The sequence below is a fragment of the Mauremys mutica genome, chromosome 8 (genome assembly GCF_020497125.1).
Source record: "Mauremys mutica isolate MM-2020 ecotype Southern chromosome 8, ASM2049712v1, whole genome shotgun sequence".
Classification (NCBI taxonomy): Eukaryota; Metazoa; Chordata; order Testudines; family Geoemydidae; genus Mauremys; species Mauremys mutica.
Genome location: NC_059079.1, coordinates 1,041,653 through 1,055,084, shown reverse-complemented (window position 1 = coordinate 1,055,084; position 13,432 = coordinate 1,041,653). Strand labels below are relative to the sequence as shown.

The 13,432-nt window shown below is 43.1% G+C and overlaps 1 protein-coding gene across 7 annotated transcripts in view; it reads right to left on the bottom strand.

Annotated features, from left to right (window-relative positions):
• The window catches only part of PTPRF (protein tyrosine phosphatase receptor type F), a 411,971-nt gene that overhangs the window by 384,626 nt on the left and 13,913 nt on the right, over window positions 1-13,432 (bottom strand). The window lies entirely within an intron of this gene.

Genomic DNA, 13,432 nt, shown 5'->3' with positions numbered 1-13,432 from the left:
GAATAGCACTGCAGTTGACATAGGAATTGGCTATGCATTGGCAGCATTCATTTTCCCACCAATTATCGTGCCTTGGCATAGTCTTGTGCTATCTAAACATTTAGACAGCATTCATTGTAGTATCTGAGCACTTGTGAGGATCAATCTATACATTTATCATGCCAGCATCACTGTGGAATCAATAGTAATGGAGAAGAGAAGGATTGTTAGTGTCTGAGTAAGGACCAAGATGCCCTCTTCAGCAGGTGCCTCCTGCTAGGAGAGCAATCCAGCGCAACATGCATGGGCATGAGTAGGAATAAAAAAGCAAGGACACATGGACACATCTTTCCAGCAGTTTTAATGTCTGATTTATACTGAATTAGACTGTGTTACTCTCAGGAATGCTTTGGGAGCCCTGGTATACAGCACAGCATTGTAAAATGGCATAAAGAATATGGATGGAAGTGAAACCCATGCCATACACTCTCTATTTATAATGTAGCTTTGACCACCACTGCATCAGTCTGCCTTCAAATGCATTTCCACTGGGACTACATTCAAAATTTTTGAGCAGCTCCCCACAGCTTCCTTTCAAAAAACAACTGCCGCCATCATAGGGTGACCAGATAGCAAGTATGAAAAACTGGGACAGGGGGTGGGGGGTAATAGGCACCTATGTAAGAAAAAGCCCCAAATATCTGGACTGTCCCTATAAACTCGGGACATCTGGTCACCCTATGACATCACCACCACCAGACAGAGAAAAATCTCCTCCTTTCCCCTCAAATATAAAATCCCCTTTAAAAATGCACTGCCTTGAGGATTGATGGACAATATTCAATCCTGGACCACTGACAGGTATAAGCGTCAATATCTGAAACCATCAAGCCTAGAAGCAGAGGATATGGATGACCTGCTGAGGTCTCTTCCAATGCTAATATTCTATGATTCTACGATATGTGCTACTGGAAAGCAGAGGTTCCCCAGCAGCACACAACACTTATGTGTAGCCCTGGCAGATCCAGAGATATGAGTCCTAAGGAATCATGGTATTATGAACAGAGAATCTATTTCTCTCTCCTCGGAGGCCTCTAAAAATGGACACACAGTAAATAAAGGAGTCTGTCTTTACAGTGGGAGGTATAGGAAAGTCTCTGCTAAACAAAAATGTAAAATGTGATATCCTGTACAGAGAATACACCATGGAGTAGTCTGGAATGGATGTTTTATGAGCACTTTTTGGGAACCATCTGAAAAACCAGTATAAGTAATATGCATATTTAAAAAGTAACGTCAATAACATCTTTATACCACACCATCATATATTATCTGTCTATTCACGCTACGTATTTACGTGCTCAGATACCACCATGATGAACAAAAGAAAAAGAAGAGAGTTTGGTCTTACCTACACTGGCCAAAAAACCAAGGCAGCATCTTGCTCACCAAAATCATGTTTACATAGAGATCTCGCTAGCTAATATTATTAGCACTGTAGCAGAAAAATATTTGATAAGGTCCTTAAATAAAGACTGGAATCATGGTATTTTCCTAAGAAAAGGTACATTAGTTAAAATACAAATGTTTCATTTATACCTGTCACTCACTATACTGCAATCAGTGCATGAGATCGTTTTATTGTATTTTGAATACACAGTGGCATGTATTCCTTAATTACACTTTAAACCAAGAATAAAGGTCAGCTATACATAATTAGCAATGGAAAGCAATAGTCACTGTATGATTTGTAAACAATTCCCATAACTTAGTAAATACTAATAGACCTTTAGACTTAAATATCTCATAGCCCCTTCCACACAGGGAAAACATCATTAAAACAGATTAAAACTGCTATTTTAGTCAAACTGCTTATTTAATGGATGAGGAAAAATATGGACCTGTAATTCCCCTCTTCAAAACAAATGATGAAATCAGCTGTTGCCCTCAGAGTCTTAATCTAGCAAAAAGAACATTCTTCCTAATCAGTTTCCAAAATCTATTCTCCCCTCTGTTAAAACAATGTATTTCCATAATCACAGAACTATTTCAAAGGAACATTTTTATGGTGGATAACCACAGAAGTTGACTGTGTTGAGATAAAGAATGTAGTTTAATTCAGTGTAATGAGAAAAAATATATAAGTGGTATCCAAATATATAAGTGGTATCCAGATTTACAATTAACATCTGATTTATCTTTATCCAAGATGGCATTTAAGCTATATGCATGCACGAGAACACTTTCTCTCACAATGCCACTTTCCCCGGAGCACCCATGTCTCACTTCAGTATCAGTGCACAGGGACTTGAAACAGGCTTTACCTGCAGCAGAGAGACTGTTCCTAGACGATCAGCTTCTAACAGCATCAGAAATGCAGCACAGAGTAATCCTGACAGATGGCCTCACTCACCCTCCGTGTAAAAGACTTCACTCTGGCAACACCTTCCCCACAAATTAATCTTTCGGGAGCTGGTAGATAACTATCCACTTCAATCTTTCCACCAACGAATAATACATATATTTAAAATACACCGCTACCTCGATATAACGCCACGCGATATAACACGAAATTGGATATAATGTGGTAAAGCAGCGCTCGGGAGGGGCGGGGCTGCGCTGTGCACTCCAGTGGATTAAAGCAAGTTCAAGGGAGGGGACTCTGGGCTGGGACAGGGGTTGAGGTACAGGAGGGGGAGCGGGGTTCCGGCGGTGCTTACTGCGGCTCCGAGGAAGCAGCTACCAGGTCCCTGTGGCCTCTAGGTGCATGGGCAGCAAGGGAGGCCAGCGTGCTACCTTCGCGCCCGCAGGTGCCGCCCCCTGCAGCTCCCATTGATCGTGGTTTCCAGCCAATGAGAGCTGCGGAGCCAGCACTGGGGGCACGGGCAGCACGCAGAGCCTCCCAGTCCCTGGCCATCCCAGCACCTAGAGGCCCCAGGGACCTGGCGGCCGCTTCCAGGGGCAGTGCGGAGCCAGGGCAGGTAGGGAGCCTGCCTTAGCTCCGGGCCCCCACTGCACCGCCAACCAGACTTTTAATGGCCCGGTCGGCACTGCCGTCCAGAGCCGCCAGGGTCCCTTTTCGACCGCGTGTCCCAGTCGAAAACTGGACGCCTGGCAACCCTGTTAAGTGATAGGAGAAGAGGGTCTTCAAATCAATTATATTAGCAGCAGCAGTTTGCTGGCCACTGAAAGGGTGGCTAATAAGAATGCTATGGTGCTGCTTCCTGCAGCGTGCCTCTGTTGTTACGAAGTTACCGAGCATTTCTTATGAAAACACATTTTTTCCACAATGTATAAAATGAGTGAGTCAATTACTTTCACTATTTTTTGAATTTGAGCCATTTTATTTTTACATACATTAAAAAAATATAGGAAGATGCATGTGCCTTAAACAAAGCAACCACATTATTATTACCTATCCCCTCTGCTCTTTTCTGTCTGTCACCATTCACCATTAAATCAAGTCTAAATTTAAATTATAAGCTTTTTGGTGCAGGGATTTTCTACGTCTTTTGTGAGATGTCTAGCACAGCTCTGGAAACCATATAATAAAAAAGGCAACAAAACCAGGCTTTGATCCCAAAACACAGGTTATCTGAACAGGAAAACCCAGATGATATTGTAGCTGGGCTATGTAAATACTCTGCTTCTATCTGTGCGGTTTTACATGATTTAAAAACGTATTTTAAATTGGAGAGAATAAAATTAAAAATTATTACTGAAGTATAAGCACACATCATGCTTCCTAACAACATCCACTAAATAGCAACAGACACCAGGCTATACCTGAATAAACTGGGACAGTACTCATCCCCTCAAATATAGGCTGCAGATTACTCAAGCCTATTAGTACTCAAACCCTTCAAATCTACAACAGGTTTGTTTATAACTTCCAGGTATTTATGGATACCCCTAAATCCAGAGAGCTTTCCAATCTGATTAGGACAGGAGATCTTCACCTGCTGTTTGCAAATACTAACTACCAAGCGTAGTGCTTTACTATGAAATGTTGGCAGCACTGGGCACGCTTTGGGGTAAGGGCCTCACCCCTGCATCTCCCTGCAAAACATCCAGCACATTGTTGTGCCTACAAAAATAATAAGAAGAAATAAACAAGCATCTGAGTCCCACAGGAAAATACTGACTGCCCAAACTCTACTCACCAAGAGGAAGCCAAGAATGTATTTAGTAGGGAAATAAGAGATCTGCTCCCACATCATTCATGGAGTGTGGATTTTACCCTTCAGTCTGAATTTCAATGAAGGGTCAGTGTACAAACGTAATGGGAGTTCTCGATTCAGGAAATCGGCGTCTGTGGCAGAATGTGTATCAGTGCTGGGATGTCATTACCAGGTGTGTTTAATTATTGCTTTTACAGCAATAAGGAAATGGCTGCAAGGCACTTGCTCTTCAAAGAGACAAGACATCACAGGGCAATGCAGTCTTAACAACTGTAAATACTTCACCATCTGCAAAGTCATCTGATTTAAACAGCAACCCCCAAAAATCTTCATTATTCCATTCTTCCCTTTTCAAACCATATGTATATCTCTACACCAGTACCTACATTGACACTAACAGCATGGTATCCACATGCCTATGTATGCATGGTTTAATATATGTTCAGCATATAAAGAGATACAGCAACAGAAATCTGCACAGTAAGGTTCTCTTATGGGTACAACATGTAGCATATATGTGAGTAAGCACACACAGTACTTCAGCTGACATATAGTTCTATATGAACTGTAAACAATACCACACCCAGGAAAGTAAATCTACCGTACTCCTTTCACTTTAAGGTGAATACAAGCCAACTGTTTTCGTATGGATACACCATCTGTAAGGAAAATAAATCTTAGTGTCCAGAAAAAGAGTTGAAACCTACCTGGAAATTAGGATCAAACAAATTAAAATTCAGATACTCAACTATTCAAAGGACTCCGGCAGACATGAAGCTTTCAGATTAACAAGTTCATCAGATAATAGATGCAGCTGCTAATGTCGGCTCTTATGCCAAGAAATGGAGGTGGCTTTGGAATCAGCACTGGAGAGCTCTAGGCAGTGCTTGCACTAGAAATCTGAAATGTGGCCATCAGATTTTTCAAAAGCTCTCAAAACTGACCTAACTTAGGGAGCTTTACCACTGACTTCAATAGCAGCTCAGGTAGGCCAACACTGAATGCTTTTGAAAAGCTCACCATAACGCCACTATCAAAACAAAACTGGCCCACTTTACACTGCTTTTCAAGGAACCTTGGCACAAGCCACCATCCTGAGGTAGCAGAGTACTCGGTCCCTAGGAGGAGGCATAGCAAGCAGAGAGAGCTTCCAAACACCCATTCAGTGAATCCAGGAACAAGGTAAGAGAGCAAGCCATGTGCAGCCCTCCCAGGACAGAATAAAAGACAGACCTCTCATTTCAGGCCTTGAAATGGATGTTGAGGAGCCCCAAAACAGTAAGAAAATAAGAGATGAGTTACAGAGGAACCACTTTTAACCCCTCAACATTTTTTTGCTTTTCTATGGGGATTCAGGCTTCTAAATCACTTTGATGCTGTTGAAAATTTTACACATCTATAATTTGTTACTAACATCTCAAAAACATACAACTCCAGTGCAAACAAACAAACATGCACAAAGTGACATTTTTTCAGAACAGTAAAAGTCACCTCTCCATTTCACTACTAAATTTCTGGTTTTTTTAAATGGGAAAAGTTTCTCTTTCTGCCATTCTTCTTACTCTCAAAACTGCTTAAACTATTTTGATCTATGTTTAAAAAAATGCATTAAAATGGAAAAATTCAGCCTTCAACACTCCACAAATATTTGGTAGCTGAAAACAGGTGCTTACACTAGAAAGGGTTATGCAACCTTGACTATTGTAGTCATTGCCAATTTTACACAGAGCATGTGTATGCACATGTGTATGTATATATAATACATATACACACTAAGTTAATAAATTTAATCCTATTGCTTCCAGTGCCACTGGCATAAAGAAAATGCTTTAACCCTGTCTGGGTACTGCAGTACCAAGAATGTCTCTAAAGGGACAGTGAAGAGAACTTGTTTCTTTACTTGAAAGCAGCTATAATTAGAAAGTGATGGATGTCACTAGTAAAAATGAGTGACACTTTTCTGGAGCTCTCTCATCTGTAACTGCTGTTTTCAGATAAAGTAACCCTTTCTGTCAGATGATGTCAGGAACATCTACAGCCAATCAGTCATTCCGCTATTGAGGAAAAAATGTAACATACTTATCATAACATCTATAGACTGGTTTTACCAGCCCTTCTTCCTAGCACGTTTCGTCAGTGCCGATGGGTAGTACTCTCTGGGCAAGTTAAAACATCAACAAAAAAAAACCCTATCCAATGTTCCTTTCGCACACCTCTGTACCAATGTTCCCTCCTATTTTTTACATCTATGGACAGAATGAATTTTGTTATGTGCACCAATATGGAGGTGATGTGGGGTGGGGGTGGGGCAGAGGGATCTGGGGTGTGGGAGGGGGCTCAGGGCTTGGGCACAGGGTTGGGGTGTGTGAGGGGAGGGCCCTGGCTGGGGGTGCAGGCTCTGGAGTGGGGCTGGGGATGATGGGCTTGGGGTGCAGGAGGGGGCTCAGGGTTGGGGCAGAGGGCTCCAGCTGGGGGTGAGGGTTCTGGGGTGGGGCCGGGGATGAGGGGTTCATGGTGTGGGATAGGGCTCAGGGCTGGGGCAGAGGGCTGGTGTGCGGGGCGGTGGTAGGGGGCTGAGGGCTCCGACAATTATGGATTTGGGGTGCAGGCTGCCCCGGGGCTGCGGCAGGGAGAGAGGACTCCCCCCAGCCCTCTCCTGCCGCAGCAGCCCGGGGCCAGGAGAAAGCGCCTCTCCCCGGGCTCCAGCGCTGCCATAGCCAGGGGAGAGGTGCCTCTCCCCGCCTGCGTGGCCCTTGATAGCCTGCTGCAAACACGTGCAGCTTAGAGGAAATTTAGCTCAATACCAATAGAACACCCCTTGACCCAGCAGACAAAAGTATTTGCCATTTGGCAGTAATTGTGCTAAAGCAAAAAATCAAGGGGAAATCTTTTTCCTTGGCCCTGTGTGGTGGATGACAAAGTGGAACACTGCTAGGAAACACTTGCAAAGAAAATGTGGAAGATTTTAAACAAGAATCAATTTAGAATTCAGTGAGATGCCCAAAAGAGGATTCAAACTCTTACACCCTTAATTTTAAGGCTTTTAAAATATTATAAAGTGGAAAGGAATATATTATATAATGCAATTAACCCAGACTACACAGATGGTCTCCAGTCTCTAAAGCACCATATAAATAGCATTTCTCTGGATGCAAAGCACTATGCTCCAATGGACAAGCAGGGTCAGCTCCCTGACCACTAACTGAAGAAATTAGACCCTGCAGACTGCTAATGGCTATCAAAGAAGTTAATCTTAAATCAGCCACACCTCTGAATGAGGTGGCCTCATTCATTTAATGGAACTGCTTGAAAAAGGGCATCTATATGATTAACAAAATGGGGAAAGATGGGCAAGAAAGACAATTTGTCTGTCAGAGTACGGAGTCTGGTCCTTTGTCAAGCAGCCTAGCTACATTTTTAAGTGATTAAATCAGACCTTGAAAGACACATTAGTCTAAATTCTTCAATATTCTAAATCAGCAAAACCTTTCCAAGACAAGCAATTCCACTTAATTGTTGATCAAGTTCATGAAACAGTGACTTCCTTTCATAAGGCAAAACTTAAATCTCTATGACCTCCTTATGGAATTTCACAGAGCCAACAGTCAGACTTCCTAGCTTTTGTTCCATAGGATTCAGTCTTGATCTTTAAGCATGGTCTATGAATATTAATGCTTAACCATTGCATGTTATGGATTGTATACAACTAACAAGCTCATGACTATTTCTTTGGCAGGGATGTTTTGAAGAAACAGATATTGGAAGTCACTGATCACATGCTTTCTTAGTAGTTTATAGCAACAGAAGATGATTTGCCACTCTGATCAGGCACATGTTTTACCCTAAACTACAAAGCAAGGATCGACATTTAATATTCAGTACAGTACAATGCAGGTTTGTGTAGTTTCATTTGTGTAAAAATATTACGGGCTATTTCACTGGCAATTATAGGGTACACATGCAACTGTAATTTACCAAGGAGGTTAAATGACAGTATGGTAAGTAGCACATGTTGATTTACTCAGGGAATAAAGGAGAGTACATTGACCAAAATAAACAGAGGACTATCATAGCAGACTGTGCAGTACTTAAGGGTCAAATATTCTTTTGCAAAATATGCACCATCAGTTCTTTCAGGAGTAAATCCTGTTCTAAAGGATATCTGGAGTATTTTTTTCTTTCTTTCTTTTTTTTTTTTTAGAAACAGATTCATGTCTGCAGCAGAACTGGTATGTTTCTGCAGCACAGTAGGACGGGTAGGATTTGGGAAGGCTATATAGGGATGTATACATGGGAGCGGCGCAAGGACTGTGCATCTCTTCAGTAGGGACTTCTGGATAGGACAGACTGCAAAAAGAGCAAGTCTGATGGATCTGTGGCTATGCACAACTATCAGCCATCTCCCCCATGGAGAGGAGGTACGGGTGGAATGGGGGCTACTCCATAGAATCATAGAATATCAGGGTTGGAAGGGACCTCAGGAGGTATCTAGTCCAACCCCCTGCTCAAAGCAGGACCAATTCCCAACTAAATCATCCCAGCCAGGGCTTTGTCAAGCCTGACCTTAAAAACCTCTAAGGAAGGAGATTCCACCACCTCCCTAGGTAACCCATTCCAGTGCTTCACCACCCTCCTAGTGAAATAGTTTTTCCTAATAGCCAACCTAAACCTGCCCCACTGCAACTTGAGACCATTACTCCTTGTTCTGTCATCAGGTACCACTGAGAACAGTCTAGATCCATCCTCTTTGGAACCCTCCTTCAGGTAGTTGAAAGCAGCTATCAAATCATTCTTCACTTCTGCAGACTAAACAGTCCCAGTTCCCTCAGCCTCTCCTCATAAGTCATGTGCTCCAGCCCCCTAATCATTTTTGTTGCCCTCCGCTGGACTCTTTCCAATTTTTCCACATCCTTCTTGTAGTGTGGGGCCCAAAACTGGATGCAGTACTCCAGATGAGGCCTCACCAATGTCGAATAGAGAGGAATGATCACACAGCCCTCAATCTGCTGGCAATGCCCCTACTTATACAGCCCAAAATGCCGTTAGCCTTCTTGGCAACAAGGGCACCCTGCTGACTCATATCCAGCTTCTCGTACACTGTAACCCCTAGGTCCTTTTCTGCAGAACTGCTGCCTAGCCATTCGGTCCCTAGTCTGTAGCAGTGCATGGGATTCTTCCATCCTAAGTGCAGGACTCTGCACTTGTCCTTGTTGAACCTCATCAGGTTTCTTTTGGCCCAACCCTCCAATTTGTTTAGGTCCCTCTGTATCCTAGCCCTACCCTCCAGCGTATCTACCACTCCTCCAAGTTTAGTGTCAGCTCTGAAGTTCCAGCTCTGAAGCTGGAACATAAGCCAGTCACAGCTGTGCTGGCTCCTCAAAAATTCCTCCATGGGATCCCCAGCACACCAGCCTGCTGCACAGCCCATACACTAAGGAGAGTAATTTGGGGTACAATGTTAAGTTTCCAAAACGTGTGTATACAAGTAAACATCTCACTGTTTCCCAACACTGTACATTTTTGTTTACTTTATTAATAATTTAGATTAATGTTAGCACACAAAGGCCCCAATCAGGATCTGGTCCCCTTTGATCTGTGCTCTGTATAAACAGTGTCTTTCAAAAAATATGAACAGATTACATCTTCACATACAAGGGCTCATCGGAAACGACAGAGGAGACCTGGCTGTATTAAGTTGATCAAAGGACAATTATTAGCCACCAAAGAGATGCAGCCCTGAGAGAGAGAGGCAAATGCGATCCTAGGATGTATCAGGTGAGCATCTGCAGCAGAAATAGGGAAGTATTTACTGCCATAGCATAAGGCACTGGTAAAACCTCATCTAGAATACTGGGTACGGATATGGTTGCAACAGATACGGCAATTCCCTGCAATATCCTTGCAAGACTTTATTGAAAAACTGTATGATCATGGGGAACTTCAGTCAGAGTGACATATGCTGCCAGTACTCAAATATTCTTGGAATTTTTAAACATTATAGATGACAATTTCCTAATTCAGAAAGTGTTGCAGCCAACACAAGGGAATTCTTTATTAGACCTTGACTTAACAGATAAAAAGGAACTGATCACAGAACTAAAAAAATAAAGGTATCTTAGATATAAGTGATCATAACTTGATCACACAATGTGTGAGCAGAATAAAGTCTAGACCAGTGATATATATTTTGCTTTAAATAGGGCCGATTTCACAAAGCTGAAACAAATATGAACCAAATCAGCCGGGAGGAAGCATTTAAACAGAAAAATGTGAATGATAATTGGCATTCATTTAAGAACACCTTACAAGATGCCCAAAAAGCCACAATCCCACAGCTGAGGAAGAAAGCCGCCGATTCAAAAACAGATCTTGGGGGGGGGAGGGGGAGGGAGGGAGTGAAGGCAGCCATAAAAGAAAATAATAATAATGTAACAAATGGAAGGAAAATGAAAGTTGGTAGAAATGCAGAAAGCTAACATTGTGCCAACGTTTAAAAAGGGTAAACAGGATGACCCAGGTAAATATAGGTCTGGCAGTTTAACATCAATCCCAGGCAAGATAATGGAGCGGCTGATATGGGAGTCAATTAATAAAGAACTGAAGGAGGGTAATGTAATTAATGCAAATCAACATGGGTTTATGGAAAACAGATCCTGTTGAACTAACTTGATATCTTTTTTATGAGATTACAGCTTTGATAAGGAAATAGTGGTGACGTCATATACTTAGACTTGTGTAAGGCATTTCACTCAGTACCACATGACATTTTGTTTAAAAAACTAGAATGATATAAAATTAACATGGCATATATTAAATGGATTAAAAACTGGCTAACAGGACTCAAAATGTAATTGTAAATGAGGGATTGTCACTGAGAGGGTGTGCTTACGGTTGAGTCCTGCAGGGATCAGTTCTGGACCCCACGCTATTTAATATTTTTATCAATGACCTGGAAGAAAACAAAATGATCATGGATAAAGTGTGCAGATGACACAAAAACTGGGGGAATGGTAAAATAATGAAGACGACACGTTAAAGATCCAGAGCAATCTGGACTGCTTGGTAAACTGGGCACAAACATGCAGCTAAGGTAAATGCATACGGCTGGGGACAAAAAACATCAGCTGTCCTTACAGGCTGGGGGACTCTGTCCTGGGAAGCCGGGACTCTGAAAACGATTTGAGGGTTGTGATAGATAATCAGCTGAACATGACTAAGGCTAAGATTTTGTCATGGTTATTTTTAGTAGAAGTCATGGACAGGTCACGGGCAATAAACACAAATGAACGGAAGCAGTGATCTGTCTGTGACTTTTGCTGCTGCGGCTCCGTGGTTTCCCCCACCACTGTGGTGGCTGGGAGCTGTGGGGTTCCCCCTCTGCCCCTGGTGGCTGGGAGGTGCAGGGTGACCATATCTCCCAAATAGAAAACGGGGCACCCCAGCCACTTGCCCGAGGCTGGAACCCTCAGGAGTCTGTCACCTGGTGCCGGATCTTTACAGGGGTCCCCGTCACTTGTCGCTGCTGCCGCCGGAACCCGGCCAGGGCCCCACTGGCTGTCAGCTCCAGAGTCCTGCAGCCCCTGGGGCTGAAGCAGAGAATGTCAGGGAGGTCTCTGCAAGCCTGAAATGCGAGCTCCCAGCGTGATGCTGTGGTGAAAAGAGCTAATGAGATCCTGGGATGCATAAACAGGGGATTCTTGTGTGGAAGTAGAGAGGCTATTTTACTTCTAGATTTATCACCGGTGAGACAACTGAGGGAATAATGGGTACAGTTCTGGTGTCCACAATTCAAATAGGATGTTGATAAACTGGAGAAGGTTTAGAGAAGAGCCATGAGAATGGTTAAAGGATTAGAAAACCTGCCTTATAGTAATAGACTCAAAGAGCTCGATCTACTTAGCTTAACAAAGAGAAGGTTAAGGGGTGACTTGATTATAGTCTATAAGTATCTACATGGAAATAAATATTTAATACTGGGCTCTTCAATCTAGCAGAGGAAGGTCTAACATGATCCATTGGCTGGAAGCTGAAGCTAGACAAATTCAGAGTAGAAATAAGGCTTTAATGTATAATGGAGAGAGTAATTAACCATTGGAACTGTCATGGTGGATTCGTCATCACAGACAATTTTTAACTCAAAATTGGATGTTTTTCTAAAATATATCATCTAGGAATTATTTTGGGGCAGTTCTCGGGCCTGTGTTATACAAGAGGTCAGATTACATGGTCAAAGTGGCTCCTTCTAGTCTTGGAATCTATAAATTAAGTTTAGTATCTTTGGGGTCCATTGTATTAATTTAATGGTGTATGTATTTTTGTGGGGAGAGGAGGTGGGAGTCATGGTGGTTCAAAGGACTATACTGAACAAGGTGCTAGACAAAAAATGGACTCTTGGAACAAAACTTGTTAAGTGGTTTTCATTTACTATATATTCACATTTAAACAGTATGACAGGGAAATATTTAGTTTTATTTATATATTTTTTTTGCTCAAAGCAAAATGACTGGCAAAGTATTATTTTATTGACTACAATTGGTTAATAACATAGTAAAAGCATCCTTACTAGTTAATAACTCAGACTGGTTAATAATTAAATCACAGTGTCACATTAAAGAGCCACTTGCGGGTCATGAGCCTCAGCCAGAATATCACTAGCCTAGACTATTTGGGTCATTTTAAAAGACGACAGATTTTAAAGAGCATCTACTGCAGCGATTCTCAAACCGGGGGTTCTGACCCAAAAGGGGTCCCAAGTCCATTACAGGGGGATCATGGCATTGTCACCCTTACTTCTGCCCTGTCTTCAGAGCTGGTCAGCTGGAGAACAATGGCCACTGGCCAAGCACCCAGCTCTGAAGGCAGCGCCGCTGCCAGCAGCAGCCAGAAGTAAGGGTTGCATTGTATGGAGGAGTCATCACTTGGGGGTGGAGGGAAGGTTGTCATCTAAGTTTCCTGTAAGATGCACAGCCATGCAGAAGCCTTCTTAGCACCACGCAGGCACTCAGGGACCTGCTGTGGCCAGTGCAGCCCAGACCGCCGCGGCACTCCTCCCCCGGCCTGGACCCAGCTGAGGCCAGGGCGCCTCTCCCCCAGCCTGGACCTGCCAGGAGAGGGGTGCCTATCCTGTGGCCCCAGTCCTGGAGCTGCCCAGGTTCAGGGAGAGAAAGCTGGGAGGAATCCTCTCTCTCCACCATAGCCCCATAGCACCCTCCTACACCCCAAATCCCTCATCCCTGGCCCCACCCCAGAGCCCACACTCCAAACCAGAACTC